Source organism: Enhydra lutris, unplaced genomic scaffold (assembly GCF_002288905.1).
Source record: "Enhydra lutris kenyoni isolate GAN:26980312 unplaced genomic scaffold, ASM228890v2 scaffoldscaffold1, whole genome shotgun sequence".
In the NCBI taxonomy this organism is placed as follows: Eukaryota; Metazoa; Chordata; class Mammalia; order Carnivora; family Mustelidae; genus Enhydra; species Enhydra lutris.
In genome coordinates, this window is record NW_019154085.1 from 66,895,831 (window position 1) to 66,916,032 (window position 20,202).

Sequence of the window (20,202 nt, forward strand, 5' to 3'; positions counted from 1 at the left end):
CTTCCATGAGGACAATCATGTCATCTGTGAATGGGGACAGTTTTTTCCTTTCTAATTTGTATGCCTTTTATTACTTTTTATTGCCTCATTGCACTAGCTAGGATGTCGGGTGTGGTATTTAATAGCAGTTTTGTTTTTTTTTTTAAGATTTTTATTTTATTTATTTGACAGACAGAGATCACAGGTAGGCAGAAAGGCAGGCAGAGAGAGGAAGGGAAGCAGACTCCCTGCCGAGCAGAGAGCCCGATTCGGGGCTTGATCCCAGGACTCTGGGATCACGGACTGAGCTGAAGGCAGAGGCTTTAAGCCACTGAGCCACCCAGGTGCCCAGGCGCCCCCTTAATAGCAGTTTTAAGAGCAGACATCTTTCCCTTGTTCTCAGTCTTAGCGGGAGAGTATCCAGTCTTTGACCCACTAAGTATGATGCTAGCCATAGGCTTTTTGTAGATGTCCTTTAATAGAAGGTCTTTTCTCTTTCTAGTTTGCTGAAAGTTTTGACTGTGAACAGATGTTAAACTTTGTCTAATTCTTTTTCTCCATCAATTGATACTGTCTTCAGATTGTTGATAGGATGGATTACATCGATTGGTTTTTGATTATTGAAACCAGTCTTGCGTTCTGAGCATAAGCCCAATTTGATGATGCTGTATTTTTTTTTAATCTATATTGCTGGATTCAATTAGCTAATATTTCATTGAAGGTTTTTTTTTTTTAATCTATGCTTATGGGAGATATCAGTCTGTAGTTTTCTTGTACTGTCTTTGTCGAGTTTTGGTATTAGGATAGTGCTGCCCTCATGAAATAAGTTGGAAAGTATTTTTTCCTCTTCTGTTTTGTGGAAGACATGGTGAAGCGTTTGCGTTATTTTTTCTTTAAATGTTGGATGGAATTAAGCAGTGATACAATCAGAGGCTGGAAATTCTTTTTTCAGAAAGATTTTGACCATAGATTTAATTTGTTTAATAGTTTCAAGTCTACCTAGATTACTTATTTCATTTAGAGTAAGTTTTGGTAGTTTGGTAGTTTGGTAGTTTGAGGTTTTTACTTCATTTTATCTAATTTTTGAATTTATAAGCATTGAGATGTTCATAGGGCTCACTTATCCTAGTAATGCATATTCAATTTATAGTGATGTCTTCATTCCTGATCTTGGAAATTTGTGTCTTTTATCACTTTTCTTTTAAGTCTTCCAAGATGTTTATCAATTTTATTGTTATTTCCAGACAACTAGCCTTTGGTTGTGTTTTTTCCCTGTTGGTTTTTTCCCTGCTTTCAATTTTATTAATTCCTATTCTGACCTTTATTATTTCCTTCCTTCTGCTTCCTTTAGGTTTATTTTTCTCTTCTTTTCTTCATTTATTAAGGTAGAAGCTTAGATAACTCATTTGAGATCTTTTTCTTTTCTAATATAAGAATTTAATGTTTGGAGATTTTCCTGGTTTTTCTTTTAGTTACTGACTTCTGGTTTAATTCCATGATGATCGAAGAACATATATTTATGACTCAAATTCTTTTAAATTTGTTAAAGTTTATTTTATGACCAAGGATATGGTCTCAGTTGGTGAATGTTCCATGTGCACTTGAAAGGAATACATATTCTACTATTGTTGGATGTCAGGTAAGTTGGCTGATGGTGATTGTTCAATCAGCAATTATATAATCTTCCTGATTTTCTGTGTACTCTTTCAATCAATAACTGAGATGCAATGAATGTATAGAAATTGCACAGTAAGGGGCACCTGGGTGGCTCAGTGGGTTAAAGTCTCTGCCTTCGGCTCAGGTCATGATCCCAGGGTCCTGGGATCGAGCCCCACATCGGGCTCTCTGCTCAGCAGGGAGCCTGCTTCCTCCTCTCTCTGCCTGCCTCTCTTCCTACTTGTAATCTCTGTCTGTCAAATAAATAAATAAATAAATAAATAAATAAAATCTAAAAAATCTAAAAAAAAAAAATTGCACAGTAAGTTGTCCATCTCCACAGAGAATGGAGCAAAACTTGATGAGTCTTGCAATGAGACACTTGGTTAAATGTAAGGAAGAACTTCTTAACTGAAGGGCAATTAAACACAGAAATGGCTTTGCATAGGAGGCTATGGACTCTTGCTCCCACGTGATCTTTAGGATGAGGCAGCAGCTGTTGTGGTTAACATAGACTCACAGAGAACCATCTTGGAGTGGGATGACTGAACCAGGTGGTCTCTTGAGGTCCACATCCTGGCGATGATTCATTTTTGGTTCTGAGAAGTAGAGGGAAACGACCCTTTATTCTTCTTAGGAGTTGATACTGGTTCTCTAAGACTCATGATGTGATTGTAGCCCTCAAACAGGCTTTCAAAAGTGTCATTTTTATACCTGAATCAGAATTACCTAGAATGACTATTCAAAAATGTACCCCAGACCTGGTGATTCTAGAAGAAGTTCCCAAAACTATGCATTTTAGTAAGTTCTCCAACTGGTCCATAGGCATACTGCAGTTTGAGAAGCACAGTCATTTAGAAATGAGAGGCTTTCTTGTTCTGCTACAAACGGGCCTTTGAGACATATATAGTTTTGCATGTGATGACTGAGGTCCCTACCTAAACTTATTTCCTGGAGGGGAAATACACGTGCTAAGAATGGAACTACAGAATGGAGATACTGAAGAATTTAAAGAGGATTTTGGTCAGGATATTCTAGGGCAAATGGAGGCATAGATGAGAGGGAATGAAAAATGGATTTAGGGGCACCTGGGTGGCTCAGTGGTTAAGTATCTAAATTTGGCTCAGGTCATGATCCCAGGGTTCTGGGATCGAGCCCCGCATCAGGCTCTCTGCTTCACAGGAAGCCTGCTTCTCCCTCACCCACTCCCCCTGCTGTGTTCTCTCTCTCACTGTGTCTCTCTCTGTTGAATAAATAAATAAAAATCGTAAAAAAAAAAAAAAGAAAGAAAAAGGGATTTATGGGATCCTAACATTTGCCAGGTACTTCCATTATAATAAAAAAAAATCTCTTGAAATTATTTTTGTCCCTCTTTGTTTTATCCTTTTGAAATTTTCTATCTAAATTTTTTTTAGAAAAAAATTGAATAGTATCTTTTTTAAGCCAAAGAAAAGGAATTTTTTTTTTCCATTCCATAGTCAGAATAGATTGCAAACCCATAATATCCCTAGCAACTATGGAACGGACAGCCATCTCTTCTGAAATTTTTTGGAAAGAACCAATGGAGCCGGTAAAAATACAATGGAAGAAGATCTAAGTGTTGCCCAAGAGATAATTCAAAGCAATTTAATATTATAAAAAGAATCCCCAAACACCCAGAACTCCCAAGTTCCTCTTTAACCCTGTATTTTAAGAGTTGTTGTGAAAGTCCTTGATGAAGAAGAACTAGGAAGGAAAGACTCATACGTAGAACATTCCAGATTTCCCCTCCAAGGTCACTGGAGATTCTGTTGAAGCAGGCCCCCCCAGCCAACCATGTAGGCTAAACCTCAGTTCTGGGTCACTTTTGAAATCTTCTCCAGACTCCTGCCAAGATCTGAATTGCTCGTCCCTCTCCTCCTCTTGGCATTTACATGTATCTCTGTTTCAAGTTTGACTGTCTTTGAGTGACCTCCTGCCTCAGTCTCCTCTTGTCCTCCCAGGCTCTTTCCCCTCTTTTCTAGATTGGTGCAGGACAGGTAACGGGCTTCCCTGGATTTTTGGCTCCTCTGCCTTAGACACAGAGCCCTGACCCTGTCTATGTTTAGCAGTCGAGTTGGGGTCCAGGGACAAGTCTGCTTCTTGCATACTCTGATCTCAGAAACATGCTGGTGTTTGCTATTTAAACAATCTCAACCAGCCATTTAAGCCCAAATGGAGTAAATTCATCTTTTAGCCCACATCCACAAAACTTGCCCCACAGTGTCCTGCAGCTAGTCTTTGCCAATCGTGGTTGCAAACTAATTCTAAAAGTTTCTTCCAGTACATTTACACAAAATAAATTTGTCCCTTGGCAGAGCAGCTTGGTTTGATTTGGGTTATTTGACTACAAAAGCCCAGAGGCCAAGCATTTATTTAGAAATATTAAGAATCAGCAGCACAAATGAGATTGAGTTTTTGTGAAAAGTTAAAGATTTCTCCTTTAGGGAGGGAGTTCACAAAAGACCCCATTAGCCAAGCCTCACCAAGTAATTAGTCTGATTTCTCAGGCAAGAGGCAGGCTAATTGTCTGCCATCCATTCCAGAGGCCTAGAGACACTTTAAAACCTACCACCCATTGAAAAATATCTTTGGAGAATTTCCTGCTGTATCTAAAGTCTTTTCTATTAACTAAATGTTCAAACTGAGATCAATATGTGAAAATATGAACAAAATGGCCGATTATAAATGTGTCTTTTCACACGGCAAATCCACAGGCCTGGTAGGACACGTGACTATAAAGAAGTGGGAAGGGGCTGCTACTTAGTAAGCAGTACTGTGAGATACATGTCACAATCCAAGTTTAATACAAGAGGGAACTGAAGCTCAAAGAAGGTAAATAATTTTCCCCAAGTCCCACGATGAGTCAGTGCCAGAGGCAGGATTCAGTGAGCTCCAGTGTGTGTGGTTTCCACCGCCCAGCAGAGAGGTGGGGAGCCCAGTAGCACTGACTTCGGGGTGTTGGAGGCTGGCTAGTTTTCTGGCTGTCTGTGGACTTGCAGATGGTCTAGTTGTCATCGCATGATCCCTCATGGACAGAGCCAGTGACCCGGTGCACCCGATAAGGCCAATGTCAAAGCCAGTGTAGATGATCCAGCTTGGGTCTAACACAGGCTCACCTGCGAATCTGGACTCGTCTCCTCAGTGGCCCCTCTGGGGTATATGTAGGGAAGCACACAGCCTGGGGACTCAACAGAGGCCTGGGGGACGAGGTTCCATTTAAACTGTGGAGGAAGCTGTAGCAGCCCTGGGGCCAGACACTTTGGAAATGCCCAGAGGTTTCTCTCCAAGCAGACGATGGGAGACCTTGGCAGCTCTGGTGTAGACAGCTCACTCACGTCCCCACCCCCAAAACATTCTCCCCGCTGCATTCAGGGGGCCCCCAGACTGTGGCACAGCCATGCTAGACAGACAACACCGACCTCAGGGCTGCTTCCTCCTCACCTGACACGGGAGGGGGGTGCCATCATCCTCAGGTGGTCCGCTTGACTTGCTGCTCCTGCTTCTAAATGGCGGTGCCTAATGGCCTCTTCCACTTCCTCTCATGCTGCACCCCAACTTCCGTCAACTGTCATCACACTGGAGTGGGATGAATCCCCTTTACCTTCTCTTGTGTCCCCAAAGCTCCAGGCCTCCCATTTCTGCAAGAATTTCCATGGGTTGTGCTAGCCCTTGATACCTCCTTCAGTCTCCTGGGCTCCTAGGAACCCCACAGAAATAGATCCTTGATGGGCCTGTCCTGCTGGCCCCTCAGAAACTCCCAGAGGTGTCTGAATTTGTAGGAGGGTAGAAGGCAGGTCTGTGAGTTTTCAACGTTGGAGTATCTAAGGCTTCGCCATTAAAATGTTGATCTCAAGGCCTGTGATCATTCTGCCTCTGGTAGGTCTGGTGTGCTAGGTAGGGCCTCGAGACTGCATTTTCAGTGCTCTATTCAGGGATTCTGGCACAGACGGTGGATTGAGGAACGCTGGTGTTTGAGCCGCAAGTCTGCCCTGTGTTGACTGTCTGTGTCCGTCTGTCTGTCTGGATGCCGTGCTTCTGATGGGCAGGGATGATGGCTCATTCTTCTCCACGCCTGCATGTCTACCCCAGTGCCTGGCTCACAGGCAAATGTCCGGGGCGTGAATGAGAGGAGATCTGGTGTGAGGACAATGTTAATCAAGTTAAAGAACTGTCTGAAGAAATCATCTTGTCCGTGGCTCACTGTGTTGACGGCAGGCCACCTTGGATCCCGTGTGCTGAGAGTAGGGTGTAGACAGAGGGCAATGGGAAAAGAATTTTAGAAATACAGAGAGTTAGCTCCTAATAGGCAAATGGTGTTCCGGCAACAGCATTTAGGGCCCAAGTCAGAATCCACATTGGCTCAAGTAAGCTTCTCTGGAATTACAACAGAGAGGACCTCTGACAACTCCAGAAAAGTGGGCAACAGACCCAGGTTTTGTGATGACGACCTGCAGAGAGGAGTGTCGCCCTCCTCCCCCCACCGTGCCCCAGACTCTGGTTCCTTCATGCCTTCAAGATTTCTTAGAGGTGAGTTTATTGTTTAAAGGCGTTTTTATTTGTTTACAGTGTTTGTTGGAGGCCAAAGTGTTTGACCTCAGTGGAGGGTTTGATAATTCCTACAGCAGAGATTTGGCCTTTGTGGTAAAATTGTCCTGTATGCACAGCCCTTTGATCCAATAAAGGGTGTGTGTGTGTGTGTGTGTGTGTGTGTGTGTGTCCGTGTCCTTATTCAACAGTGAACAGTGGAGGAAGGCCTAAGCAGACCACGGCTTCAGTTGGGGGAAGCTCCTTAGAGCAAACGAGGTCTTGTTTAGGTGGCTTTCTTGGTGAGGCTTTCTCCCACCAAGGAGCCCTTATTCCCCCACAGCAGCCATGTCTCCCAAACCACACCCCTTGGATGTCCCTGCCCTTTGGCTCCCCAGAGCCTTTATAACTGTGAGACCTCGTCCCGCAATGTCACCGAGTTGGGGAGCAGATACCATCTTTGTGATCAGAATACCTCATGGTTGCAGAGCTCTCACCACGCCTGCACTTCATGCCCTCCCCTGAGCGCCTGATATGTACCGCCTGGCTGAGCTTCCTGACCAAGCTTCGCACACCGTGCCTCCACAGAGAAGGAAACTGAGACTCAGGGGCAGTCACTTGCCCTGGGAACCGGGATTTAGACCCAGGTCCACGTGACCCCCAACGCCACACTCAAAACTTCTGTGCTGCAACTCTGCTTTTTGCTCAAACAATGGAATTTAAATTTGAATTTAAATTTGCATTTGTTCATTATTTAGTAATGACGGCCAATTTATTTGTTTTCTAAACCAGACCCAGGATGGGCTTGTGTCTTCCTCAGTCCATCTGGATGCCTTTCCCCCCACGGAGGCCCAGAGTGGTTGTCATCATAGAACACTGGCCTCAGAATTATAGGTAAGTTCAAAACCGGTCCCGGCTCGTGAGGACTGATGCGCCCGAGAGGCTTCATGGAAATGTGGCCTCATATCGTCCGCCCAAGTTCCGAAGGTTCAGTGAACAGAGGAGAACTGAAAACCTGTAGCCGTATTTTTGAACTTTTTGTCTGGGAACAGTTTCAAACTTACAAAAAAGCAACAAAGATAAAAATACTATAGGAGCACCTATATCGTCTCCTTTTCCCTCCACTTTATTGTTTGCATATTTCTCCCCCACTCCATATATGTGTGCATTTATAGAAACCATTCAGAGGAAAATGTCATATATATAGAATATACACCTGTATTTATTTGTCTCTCTAGCTGTACAGATGTATATGTATATATGTAAAATGTAATTCTTTTCAGAACAATGTTGAAGTAAGTTCCATACTTCATGGCCCTTCACTCCTAAATATTTCAGTGTGTGTTTTCTAGGGCTACAGGTATCCTATTACATAACCATAGAGCCCGGCGAAGTGCTTTTTCTGATCTACTCTCCACAAGTCAGTGTTGTTAGTTGACCTGTCAGTGCCCTTTATAGCATTTCCCCTATGATATGGGCTCCGGTCCAGGGTCAGGTCCCACATTTGGCTGTCATATCTTTTTAGTCTTCTTTAATCTGGTTTTTATGATGTTAATCCCCTGTCTCCCCCACACCATTTTTTTTTTTCTTCACAAATTTGTGTATCTTCTTTGTGCAGGGCAATGCTAATCTTTCCAGTATCGTTCCAGCGTTCGTCCATCTGCTGCCAAAGTGAGTACTGGGTGCCATTTTGTTTTATGCCGTGTTCCTCCTTCTGTGTTTGGTGTTTCCTCATGGTTACATTGGTTATGTAATCACAGCCAGAATTCTGCCCGGATGAGGTGTGTCCTGTCCTCCACATCTGGAGCCATACCATGTCATCTGTCCCATGCAGATGGTAATCTGGACCATCCAGTCAAGGTGTCATATAATTTCTCCATTGTCTGCTTGCTGGTTTTTTTTAACCTCCCTTGGCACTGGTAAGTTATATGTGGGCAGTCACTTTAAGAAGACACAACTAGTCTCCGAACAGCAACTATTGTAAGAACACTTTTCCCGTGCCAAGCACTGTGAGTTACAGATGTGACCCCTTTTCATCTTGGGGATGTTCCTTTCAATTCTCCTGACCACAGGCCTGTCTTCTCTTGGCTCAGAACCCTCTGTGGTAGGCGGTCCAGGAACAGGATCAGATCTGCCGTTGTTACTGCTGGGATTAGGCAGCTACAGGTGGACCTGGAGCAGAGAAAAAGAGGAGAGAAGAGATGTTAATCACAGGGCCCCGTTGAGAGGGGGAGACCGCCTCCAGAAGCCCGACTCAGCTCCGGGAAAGACAGAAACTGACTGCAGGGGATGGGAGTAAGGAAGTTAGAGTCACTGAGCTGCACGAGGAAAGCTTGGCCTGGTTCCATGAAACTGAGCCTCTGACCTCCACTCTGTGGGCCCTGCAGCTCGGCTGCAGCACTCTCAGGGGGCCAGCAGCACCCAGGAACATCTGAGGGGGGACCCTCTGGCATGGGGCTAGCAGTTGCCAAGACTTCTACAAAGGCCACAAAACCCAGCAGCCTCATGACAAAGAAGAACAAGTCTCCACTTTGATTGCTTCAGAGCCCCAGAGGAGCCTCTTGAACTCCTGTTCAGACGCCGGTTATGTGCAGCCATTCCAGGACCAGGTGGATGCCAAGGTGCCTGACTGCTCTGAGCTGTACGGGAAACACAAAGCCCTCCAATCAACCACTGAGAAATTCTACCCAGGACTGATAGAGCTAGGTCTTCATCCAGCTCTTCTGCAAAACAAAGACATAAATAAAAGTGTCTTCAGCATTTAATTCTATCGTATGAACCCCAAATAGGCCTTTGACCCACCTTTGGTTGGTGGGTCCTGTCTGAAACCAAACCCTGCATATGGTGAATAAAACAAAACAGGAAGAGGGGGCGCCTGGGTGGCTCAGTGGGTTAAGCCTCTGCCTTCGGCTCAGGTCATGATCCCAGGGTCCTGGGATCGAGCCCCACATCGGGCTCTCTGCTCTGCAGGGAGCCTGCTTCCTCCTCTCTCTCTCTGCCTGCCTCTCTGCCTACTTGTGATCTCTGTCTGTCAAATAAATAAATAAAATCTTTAAAAAAAAAAAAACAGGAAGAGGAGTTTATTGCAAGACTTTTAAATAGCAGACTGGGAAACACATGGCTATGGGAGAAGTGAGTTCAAGGTTCCTTACAGACTAAGATATTTTATGGGGTAAATGCAGAAGTTATTTGGCTTTTTCAGCTGATTGGCTGCCTAGCGGTCTTCTTTCTTATTTGGATCAGGGTAACTGAGTCGAGGGAACAAGTAAGTCCTGAGATGTCATGAATAGACTTAGTGTTTAGGGAATGGCTTGTGCCTTCTGCTGATTTTTTTAAAGACTTATTTATTTTCTTATTTTAGAGAGAAAGAATGTGGGTGGGGGGAGCAGGGACAGAGGAAGAAGAAGAGAGAATCCTTGAGCAGAATCCACTCTGAGTATGAGCCTGATGTGGGGCTCGATCCCAGGACTCTGACATCATGTCCTGAGTCAAGATCAAGAGCGGGCCGCTTAACGGACTGAGCCACCCAGGCACTCTTCCTCTGCTGATTTCTAAGAACCATGAATTCCTGTAAGGTTAGATAAAGTTTCCTTTAGGCACCTAAGTCGGCCATTTCTATTTTGTCTCTGACATAGAGATTCTATTTTCTTTTGTTCAATGGTCCCTAAAGAAGAGCTGCCAAGAACCATTGTGAGGGGTTCTCTACCTAGTTGGGAGGGTGCCCTGGAAGACAACAGTGCACAGATGTTTTTCTACCCAGCCATCCTTCCATTCATTCTTTCAGCCAATGAATATTTCTCTCTCTCTTTTTAAGGATATTAAGTAATCTCTATACCCAACTCAGGGCTCAAACTCACAACCCCGAGATCAAGAGTCTCATGTTCTACTGACTGAGCCAGCCAGGTCCCCCTCAATCAATGAATATTTCTTGAGTAGCTGCTATGTACCTAGAGACCCAGGTCACTGAGCTGGAGATGGAAAGGGGAGAAAACTTCTTAACAATAAAAAGAGAAATAATGCTATCCTAACTGGGTGAATAGATGAAATCTTTACTTTTCCTATCATTAAGAAAACATATAGCTTCTAATGATGTTTAGAAATAAAGAATCTAGAATCTTCTAAAAGAAAAGAACTTTTTTTTTTCTTTTACTCTAGGGAAAGAAAATAAAGAAACATAAACTGATCTTTAATTAGAATTGACCACTAAATCTGTGAGACATGGGGCTGCTAAAGGGTGGTATTTCACTTTGACATTGGGCTTTATAACTGGACATAATGCAGACCCTAGAGTGATTCAGCATTTTTCTATTCCCTCTGTGTTGAGCTTGTGGAAAATAGGTCAAGTAAGCCGAAGCTTCCCAGAGGGAAGAGGCTGGAAAGAAACTCATGGGCCAACCTGTCTGGGGAGCAGGGGGTAAGGCCATGAGACACAGGCACCAGGACAAGAACCCCTGCCTCTCCAGGGGACCCCCCTACAGCTATTGTGCTAACAGATGATGGATGCTGCAGCCATCCTTTGCCAGTGATTTTTAGGGACTAGAAGCAGCAGGGTTTTTTTCTGAGCCAATGCACAGACTCCTGGGAACAGTTGAAGTTTCTGCTGTTTAAGGAATTAAATGGTTGGAAGCTCACTCATCCATTGAAAACACTCCCCAGGATTATACTGAAACGTTGGGCAAGGGTTTTTCCTGGTACAGAGAAATTCTGGGACTGGATGGGGTGCTGCTGGAAGAGAGTCCAGAGAAAAAGCCATGCTTGGGAGCCAGTTCTGCAGGATGGCAGTGTGGTGGCTGACAGCCTGACTTCCCCTCACGGGATTCAGCCTGCTCAAATCCAAACCCATGGAACAGAGTTCTTCCAAAAAGGCCTGGGACAAGAGCTCATGCTTTTAGTCATTCTGGCTATATTTTCAACCAGGCTGATGCCCATGATGATGCAGAGAGAAGGAAACACACCAGAAGCCTAGTCTCTGTTGTGGGAAACCTCCCATTCATCATCCTTACCAATACAGGACAGGGCCAAGAATCACAAAGTAAGGAAAACAGATAAACCTACAAAACAACTGAGAATCCAGCATTGATGTTACACAATGTTCCATTGGTTTTGTTTGTTTACATCCTACCTATTTTCAAAAAGAGCATTAGAGCAACTTCAGATCATTTACTTGTGAAATCTCCCAGGGCCCCATTCAGAATCCATTTACACAAACTTTATACATAATTCTCATCCATTGTCTAAACTCTCAGCTACAAAAAGCAACAAATAAACGTGGAAGAACCTACTATAGTAGGTGACTGATAACAGCAGGAAATGACAGGTGCCAACAAGAAGGGAGACAAAAAAAAACTGTAAGAGCCAGAAACCAAAAACCAGCCACCTGGGCCCATTTAGTGTAGGCTTAAATAACCCTTGGAGTCTTAAATCTATTCTAGATTGGGCCATTTATTATATTTTTATGAGTAACCTGGAGTCTCTAAGAAAAGGTATGATTATGTTCATTTTGCCTTGTTTATGAAATTGGAATGTATTTGTTCAGGAAGATTTTTGTCTCACATCATTAAAATTCTTAAGTCTTCTGTTTAAATGATTAAACTTTCAAGTATTGGAAGACTTAGTCGTCCAGAAAGACTCATGGTACAAGGTTCAGAGAAGCCCAAATAGCAAATTTTCAGCTTGAACACAGGTGTGTTTGGGGTTTATCAGTTGATTCTTGGTACAAATTACTTCCCATCTTGAAAGGTATAATTTGGGACTTCACATAGACCTTTGCAAATAGCATTAATGTGATTCATACAGCAATGAATCAGAACCTCAGGATCAATTTTTTAGCTGGAATTCATATGGACTTAAAAATGGATTCAGTGCTTCCGTAAGTTAAAAAGGAAATTTAGAAATAGAATTCAAGTTGTTTCATCTACTACAACTATGTATCCTTTTGGTTTGGTTGGTTATATCCTGGATCCCTGAAATTGGTTGGTGTAGGGAACACTGACCATAGTCTTTTGCTACTAAGAGTCCATTCCCCTTCTTACTTATAGGGGAATTGTGGTGGAGAGCTGGGCCCAAACATCTTTCCTAGACTCTAAGGGTATGGGCATATAACCAGGATTGCCCAAAATTGGCCTTGCCTCTTGAATCCACAAGAAGTGCTAATAATTGATGAAGTCTATAGTATTTTCATAAGATAGGGAGGGATATTGGGAGAGATGGCTGCCCACAGGAAAAAGCAAGGTAGCCTGTAGCATCAGTTGTCTGTGACATGATGTGATGTGTGTGTGACAGAAAGATCCTCGTGTCATACTTTGGGCTATGAGTGGTGATAAGCCAAAGGAAACAGAAGACAGTATCAGAGAGAGACCCTGGATCTGCCCTAACATTAATATACTAGTGTGAGACATGGGATGGATCTAGTGATGCAAAAGGTGAACATAATTTTGATAATAAGAGCAACAGTAATATCTTATATTTTTAAAGCCTACTATGTGCTAAGGAATTAGCACGAATTTCTTATTTAACACTCATTGTTAACATATATGGTACAGCCTATTCATATCCCTATTTAACAACATCAATCATGATTGTTATCAAATTCAGGGGCCATTATTAAGTCCTTGTTTTGATCTTTAGTGACATAGAATATATGAATCTCATTGCCTTCTTTAGGATCACCTAATTTGTTTTCTAGGACATTATATTCTTTTGGTTATCCCTTTTTTCTGGCCATGCTCTTTCTTTTGTGGTCTACACTTTCTCTGCTCTCATCAGTTATGTAGGGGGTGTCTGTCATACTAAGCCCTAACACTCTGGATGAGCAGTCGCATAATTTATAATACCACCTATACGTTGATGAAGCCCAAATAATAACAGTTTATTGAGTAGTTTCTAGGTTTCAAATTCTTTTCTAAGGGTTTCACATGTAATAACTCATTTAGTGCTCACCACCTCGATGTAGGTCCAGTTTTCATCCTGGTTTTATAGATGGAGAAATGGAAAGAGAGAGGCTGTCCCAGGTCACAATGCTAATAGGAGGTGGAGGCAGAATTACAATCCATGTGGTTCAGCTCAAGAACCTGAGTATGAGTGAGAGATTAGACAACAGATAAAAATTAAGTAGAAAAGTGAGCATTTATTTAGAATGAGGAAAGAAATAATAATAAACTGAAAATGTAAAGGGTTGACAGAAGCTTCCACTTTTGGCTAAGATGGAATAATAGGCACCACATTTGTTTCCTACCATATACAACAAACAACACTACAGAAAAATGAGCAAGAGAAATGAGACAGGGACTTTTCAAGAGATTTGATATTGAGAAGCCAAAGACACTAATCCCCAAGAAATGGGAAACAAATAAAATAAACCTTATAGTTGCCCTAACTTACTCCTTTGAGTGTTTCCAAGCTACAGGGCAAAGAAGAAAAAATCCAGGGAGAACTTGGTTGATTCCCTGGATAAAGAGGATGAGTTGAGCTAACGTTCATAGAATACTGGAAAGGACAGAGCTGCACAGAGAGAGAATTTCAAAGAACAGATTGTTCCCTTTAAGTATTTGGCAGAGCATTCCTCAGTGTGTGTGTGTGTGTGTGTGAGAGAGAGAGAGAGAGAAAGAAAGAAAACTATACAAGGCCAGGAAAAGAACCAACAAAAAGATTGGAAGGAACAATACCTGGAGTTTGTACAAGGTCAAGAGTTGTACCTCCTCCCACCACACAGACTGGAATTCTTCAAAATTTTCAAAACATTAGGTAAAATAATCAGAAGCACATTGCCTAAGAAGTGGAAAATAATTAACTCTAGACTGAAGACTAGTCTGCTCTCACCTATAAAATCTTAGAAACAAGATGACAAAGAATCAAACTGTTTCCTAGTAATTTAACTGCATCTCAGAACACAACCAATAATATTTATATTCAAATTTTCAAACATTCAAATATTCAATAATATTCAAATATTATTTATTCAAATATTCAATATTTATTGAATACTCAGAAATTCAATAAATATTCAAATATTTAATTCAAAAAATATCCAGCAACCAAGAAGAAAAATTCTTAACTGGCATTTAATAAAAAATTACCAAGTATGAATAGAAGCAGGAATATACGACCTGTAATAAGGGGAAAGAAAAGTCAACCTAGAAATTATATAGTTAGAATTGGTGGGCAGGAACATAGGGCAGTCATTTTAACTGCATTACATATGTTTAAAAAGGTAAGTAAAGGCAAGAGTCATTAAAAAATGCAAGTTAAATTTCTAGAGATAAAAACCATAATGCCTGAAGTGAAAAATATATTACAGAGAATTAATGCAGAAAAATTAATTTCAGAAGAAAAGAGTAGTGAACTTAACAAACCATGAGAGACTGTGACTCTGTCACATGTGACACATGTGGCTGTGCACTCTGAGAAACAGAGGGTTTTGGAGGGGAGGAGGTGGGGGGTTGTATGAGCCTGGTGGTGGGTATTATGGAGGGCACGTGTTGCATGGAGCACTGGGTGTGGTGCATAAACAATGAATTTTGGAACACTGAAAAAAAATTAAATTAGAAAAAAGGGAGAGATTTATCAGTTCTGAAATGAAGCAAAGAGAGGAAAAATAATTAAAAAAATAAACAGGGACATCTTCAAATGGCCTAGTATATATAAGCAATTAGGGTTCTAAAAAGGAAATGATCAAAGAAAAATTATTTGAAGAACAATGGTCCCTAACTTTTTAAATCTCATTAAAACTACATGGAGCTTGGTTGATGGGGGGAGGGGGGTTGGGAGAGGGGGGGGGGGGTTTATGGACATTGGGGAGGGTATGTGCTATGGTGAGTGCTGTGAAGTGTGTAAACCTGGCGATTCACAGACCTGTACCCCTGGGGATAAAAATATATGTTTATAAAAAAATAAAATTAAAAAAAAAAAAACAAAACTACATGGAGCTTAATGACCCTGACCACAAAAAAAAAAAATTGAAGGAAACTACACCAAGGCACACCCTAATCAGATTGCTGAGAAAATCTTAAAAGCAGCTTAGAGGAAAAAGGACAGGTTACACTCAGAAGAACAAGGATAACAATGATGGTAAGTTTCTCATCAGAAAACATACATACACACAAGCACACAAGGAAAGCACAAGACAGTGGAGCAACATGTTAGAAAGACTGAAAGGGGGAAGAAAACCTGTCAATATAAGATTTTATACACAACAAATATATTTTTCAAAAAGTTAAGGCAAAATAAAAACTTTACAGACATAAAATGCTGAATAAATTTATCACTTATCGACCCATAGTACAAGAAATAAAGTCCATTAAGCAGAAGAAAAATGATACTAGATGGAAATAAGAACCTAGAAAAAAAACTGAAGAATTTTGAAGGTGATAACTACATGGTTAAGTATATATGGTTTTAATAATATTTAAATCTAATTTTATAAAAGATAATTAATTGGTCATTAGTCATCAGGGACATGCAAATCAAAACCACAACGAAATACCACCAGAATGGCTATAGTCAAAAAGACAGTAACAAGTGTTGATGAGGATGTGGAGAAATTGGGACACTTATAATTGCTGATGGGAGTGTAAAATGGTGCAGCTGCTCTGGAAAATGGTATGGCAGTTCACAAATGGTTAAACAGAGAGTTACCATACGACTCAGCAATTCTACTTATAAGTATATACCAAAGTGAAATGAGAACTTATATCCACACAAAAAACATATACATGAGTATATGTTGTTGACCTTTTTTAAAAAAAAAAAAGAGCCAGGTATTTTCTCAGTAAATTAGTTTATTTGGGAATAGCAGAGAACTGCAATTTGGGACAAGCCAACTATGGTGAACCATAGGTAAGATCAGGGAACAGAGAAGAGGGGCTTGCTTGTACAGGGAAAGAAAGAAGCTGGGAGGGGCTGTTACAGATTCTGAGTGTGGTGGTTTCTCATTGGCTGGGCTGTTTCTGGGCAAGGAGGAATCCTTCCTTCTTCCAGATGGGGTATGTAGAGTGAGCTTCTTCCTGTTGGGGAATTTGAGATATGCTTCTTACAGTGAGTGATAGTTCTTGAGAGGTGGTGCATCAGAGCTCCTGACTCTAGTTTAAATGAGGTTCCTGGAGCACCTGGGTGGCTCAGTCATTAAGCCTCTGCCTTCAGGCTCAGGTCACCATCCCAGGGTCCTGGGATCCAGCCCTGCATCAGGCTCCCTGCTCAGCAAGACGCCTGCTTCTCCCTCTCCCATTCCCCCTGCTTGTCTTCCCTTTCTCACTGTCTCTTTCTCTGTCAAATAAATAAGTAAAATCTTTTTAAAAAATGGGGTTTCCTTTATTTATTTTCAGAGTGTTCATACCAATATTATTTATAATAGTTTCAAAGTGGAAACAACCCAAATGTCTGTCAACTGATACAAGTATTTTAAAAAGTAATATATTTATATAATGGAATATGGTTCAGCAATCAGAAGGAATAAAATATTGATACATATGACAACATGAATTACACCTTGAAAGCATGCTAAGTGAAAGAAGCCAGTCATAAAAGATCACATATTATATGATTCCGTTGATAGGAAATGTCCAAAATAGGCAAATCTATAGAAAGGAAATTAGTAGTTACTTATGGCTAGAAGGATGGAGGATTTGGGAGATATAGGATAAAAGGGGTTTCCTTTTGGGGTGATAAAAGTATTCTGGCATTAAATAGTGGTAATGATTTCACTATCTGCAAATATACTAAAAAACACTAAATTGTACACCTTCAAAAGGTGTATTGTGTAGTATATGAATTATATCTCAAAAAAGCAGTTACAAAAATGATAGCTGTTTAAACAAAAACAATAACAATTAATTGTGAGTTTTGTAACATATGCATAGGTAGGATGAGTGAAACACAGTATAAAAGTCTAAAGGGAAGAATTAGAAATATATTATTGTAAGGTTCTTTTTTTTTTAAATTTTTAAAAAATATTTTTTTTATTTATTTGACAGAGAGAGACACAGTGAGAGAGGGAACACAAGCAGGGAGATTGGGAGAGGGAGAAGTGGGCTTCCTGCGGAGCAGAGAGCCTGATAGGGGTTCCATCCCAGGACCCTACGATCATGACCTGAGTGACCCTACGATCATGACCTGAGTCAAGGCAGACACTTAATGACTGAGCAACCCAGGCGTCCCACTCTTCTAAGGTTCTTATACTCTACATAAAGTGATATAATTTTACTTGAAAGCATATCATCTATATTAATGAAGTAGAGTACAACCCCCAAAACCAAACACTAAAATAAGGAAATGAAGAGTTATAGTCAACAAGCCATGTAAGGAGATAAAATGAAATTGTGTAAAGTACTCATTCAAAAAAGGAGGCAGAAAGTAGAGGGAAAAGATTAAAGAACAGACGGGACAAATAGAAAATTAAAAAATAAGAGAAATAGACAAATCTTTGATTACAGCTAGAGATTTCAATACCTCTCCTTCAAAAAAATCAATAGAATAAGTAGATAAATAAGAAAATCAATGAGAATGTAGAAGACCAAATCAACACCACCAGCCAACTAGACCCACCCGACATTTAGGAAGTGTGCCATCTCTGATCACAAAGGGGAACACATTCTTTCTAGAATCCATTTACTAGGGTAGGCCATGTTCTGCAGCACGGAATAGTCTCAACACATTTGAAAGAATCCAAGTCACTCAAAACATGCTCTGTGATCATAATGGAACTAAATAAGAAACCAACAAAAGAAAGATCTCTGGAAAGTTTCCAAATCTTTAGAAACTAAAGAATATACCTCTAAATGGGTCAAAGAAGAAATCAAAAGGAAAATTAGAAAGTATTTTAAACTGAATGCAAATACAGCCACGACCCATGAGAGAGCAGGTAAGAGCAGCTTACGAGGGGTAATAAAGGGTCCCATATCACTATCTTAATTGTGATATGATTCACTATCTTGAGGGTGATAATTTTATGGCTTTATGGCTTTATAGAAATGTCAGAACTTATCAAATTGTGTTGTCTAAATATGTGTCGTTTATTCTACAGCAATTATGTCTCACTAAAGTAGTTTAAAAAGTCATTAAAAAGCTGACAGATGCTGTAAACATAAAATAATCCAGAAAATAACAGATTTTCATTAATTAACCTTCTGGCATATCTCTAAAGTCCTTTTTTTTTCCCTAGAAATTTTTGGTGAATACTCTTTAATTGCCTTTCTAGATGGCAAAGATTTTGTAACATTATATTTTACAGCTAGAATAGAAAGAATTCAATCTTTCCTCTATCATGGCTAATCAGAATTGGTTTTTAAATTTTTTATATTTGAGAAAAGTTTCAAACTATTTTACTCCACTGGTGACAATTCTGCTTCTGCTGGTATCATTAGATATCACCAGTAGAAGGTGATTAAGATGCACTAAAATGAGATTTGTATATGTTTTCATTTATGACGTACATGCTGTTTTTAGTGCTTCTCTAGGATTGGCCCCTATTAACAGAAGAACTTCGATATTTTCTCTTTTGTGCAATTTCAATTGTATAAGCTGCATTTTAAAGTATAATTACTGAGTGCCTCTAGGTACCAGGCACTATTCTAAGCACCTCAGGTATAGGGGCACCTGGGTGGCTCAGTGGGCTAAGCCTCTGCCTTTGGCTCTGGTCATGATCCCAGGGTCCTGGGATCGAGCCCTGCGTTGGGCTCTCTGCTCAGCCTGCTTCCACCTCTCTCTCTGCCTGCCTCTCTGCCTACTTGGGATCTCTGTCTGTCAAATAAATAACTAAAATCTTAAAAAAAATAACTAAGTGCTCAGGTATAGCTGTGAATGAAATTGGCAAAAAAAAAAAAAAAAAAAAAAAAAAAAAAAGTAAAGCCTGTTTGGAGAAAATTTGGTCTTTTTTTTTTTCTTGATGCCAGTGTCTCAGCACAGATCCTGGCACAGAGAGAGACTTGAATGAAGGGTGCATGGTTGAAAGAATCAGCGAATGGCTTAGTTGAGTTGTTGTGCTTGCAATGGTAAACTGTTTTGAAGATGAAAAGGAAGTTTCCAAGGGATGGGAATTCCCGAAACATGAGGAGCGGGAGGGACCCCTCACAGTCCACTTGCGTATGGGGCCAGGGCAGAAACCAGTGTGACTGGCTCCAAAGAGGGCATTTTCCTTAAACAGCAAGTCTCTCCTTGGGGTTTTTTGGGAAACCAAGGCTGATTTCTCTCGGTGCAAAAATAGGGGTTTGGAAAAAGAGGCTCCAGTTCCCAGCAGTTCCGCATGAACATCCCCCGTCTGAGCTTCCTTACAAACAAAACTTGGCCTTTTCGTTTAGTGTTTCTTTCTTTTACTCACCCTGGCCTCACACTTACCATCCGCTTCAAGTTCCAGTGAATTATTAATTATTCATCCCTCTTAGTCCTTTATCTTGGGAGCCGGACTTCCTCGGGGTTAGTCTCACCTGTGTTCGAGGTGAACAATGGCAGGTAAGGCCCTTCCTCCTCTGGCCTGGAGCTGAGTGACAGTGATGGCTGTCCTCCGCACCCCCGCCACCGCTGTCCCCGGTGGCCACTGAGGGCTGGTGCAGGCTGGGGCTGCAGGTGTCGGATGGCTGTCCGCATTCTGCGTTTCTTCTTCTTTATTGCAGCAGCAGCATCGGAGGTGAGCAGGGAAAGCCCCAAGGGAAACAAAACAGGGTAAGAGAAAGAATCCCCAAAGCCATGTCTTCTCCACTTGGAGAACTGGACTGTAGGTCTGGTTGATGAGCCTAAGTGGGGCGTGATCTTTCTGGCATGTGTTTTTGTCTTCATCCTGAAGAAGAGCATACACACACACACACACACACACACACGTATGTATGTATGTATGTATGTAATATATTTATATACCTATATCCTGAAGAAGAATCCTTTCATCCTGAAGAAAAATTTATATATATATATATAGAGAGAGAGAGAGAGAATATATAGAATATCTTCTATATATAGCAGATCTGCTAATCATGTGATGATGATTCTGTTAGGCGCAGCATAAAAAGAATTAAAATGAGCGGGGTTTAAGTAAATTTG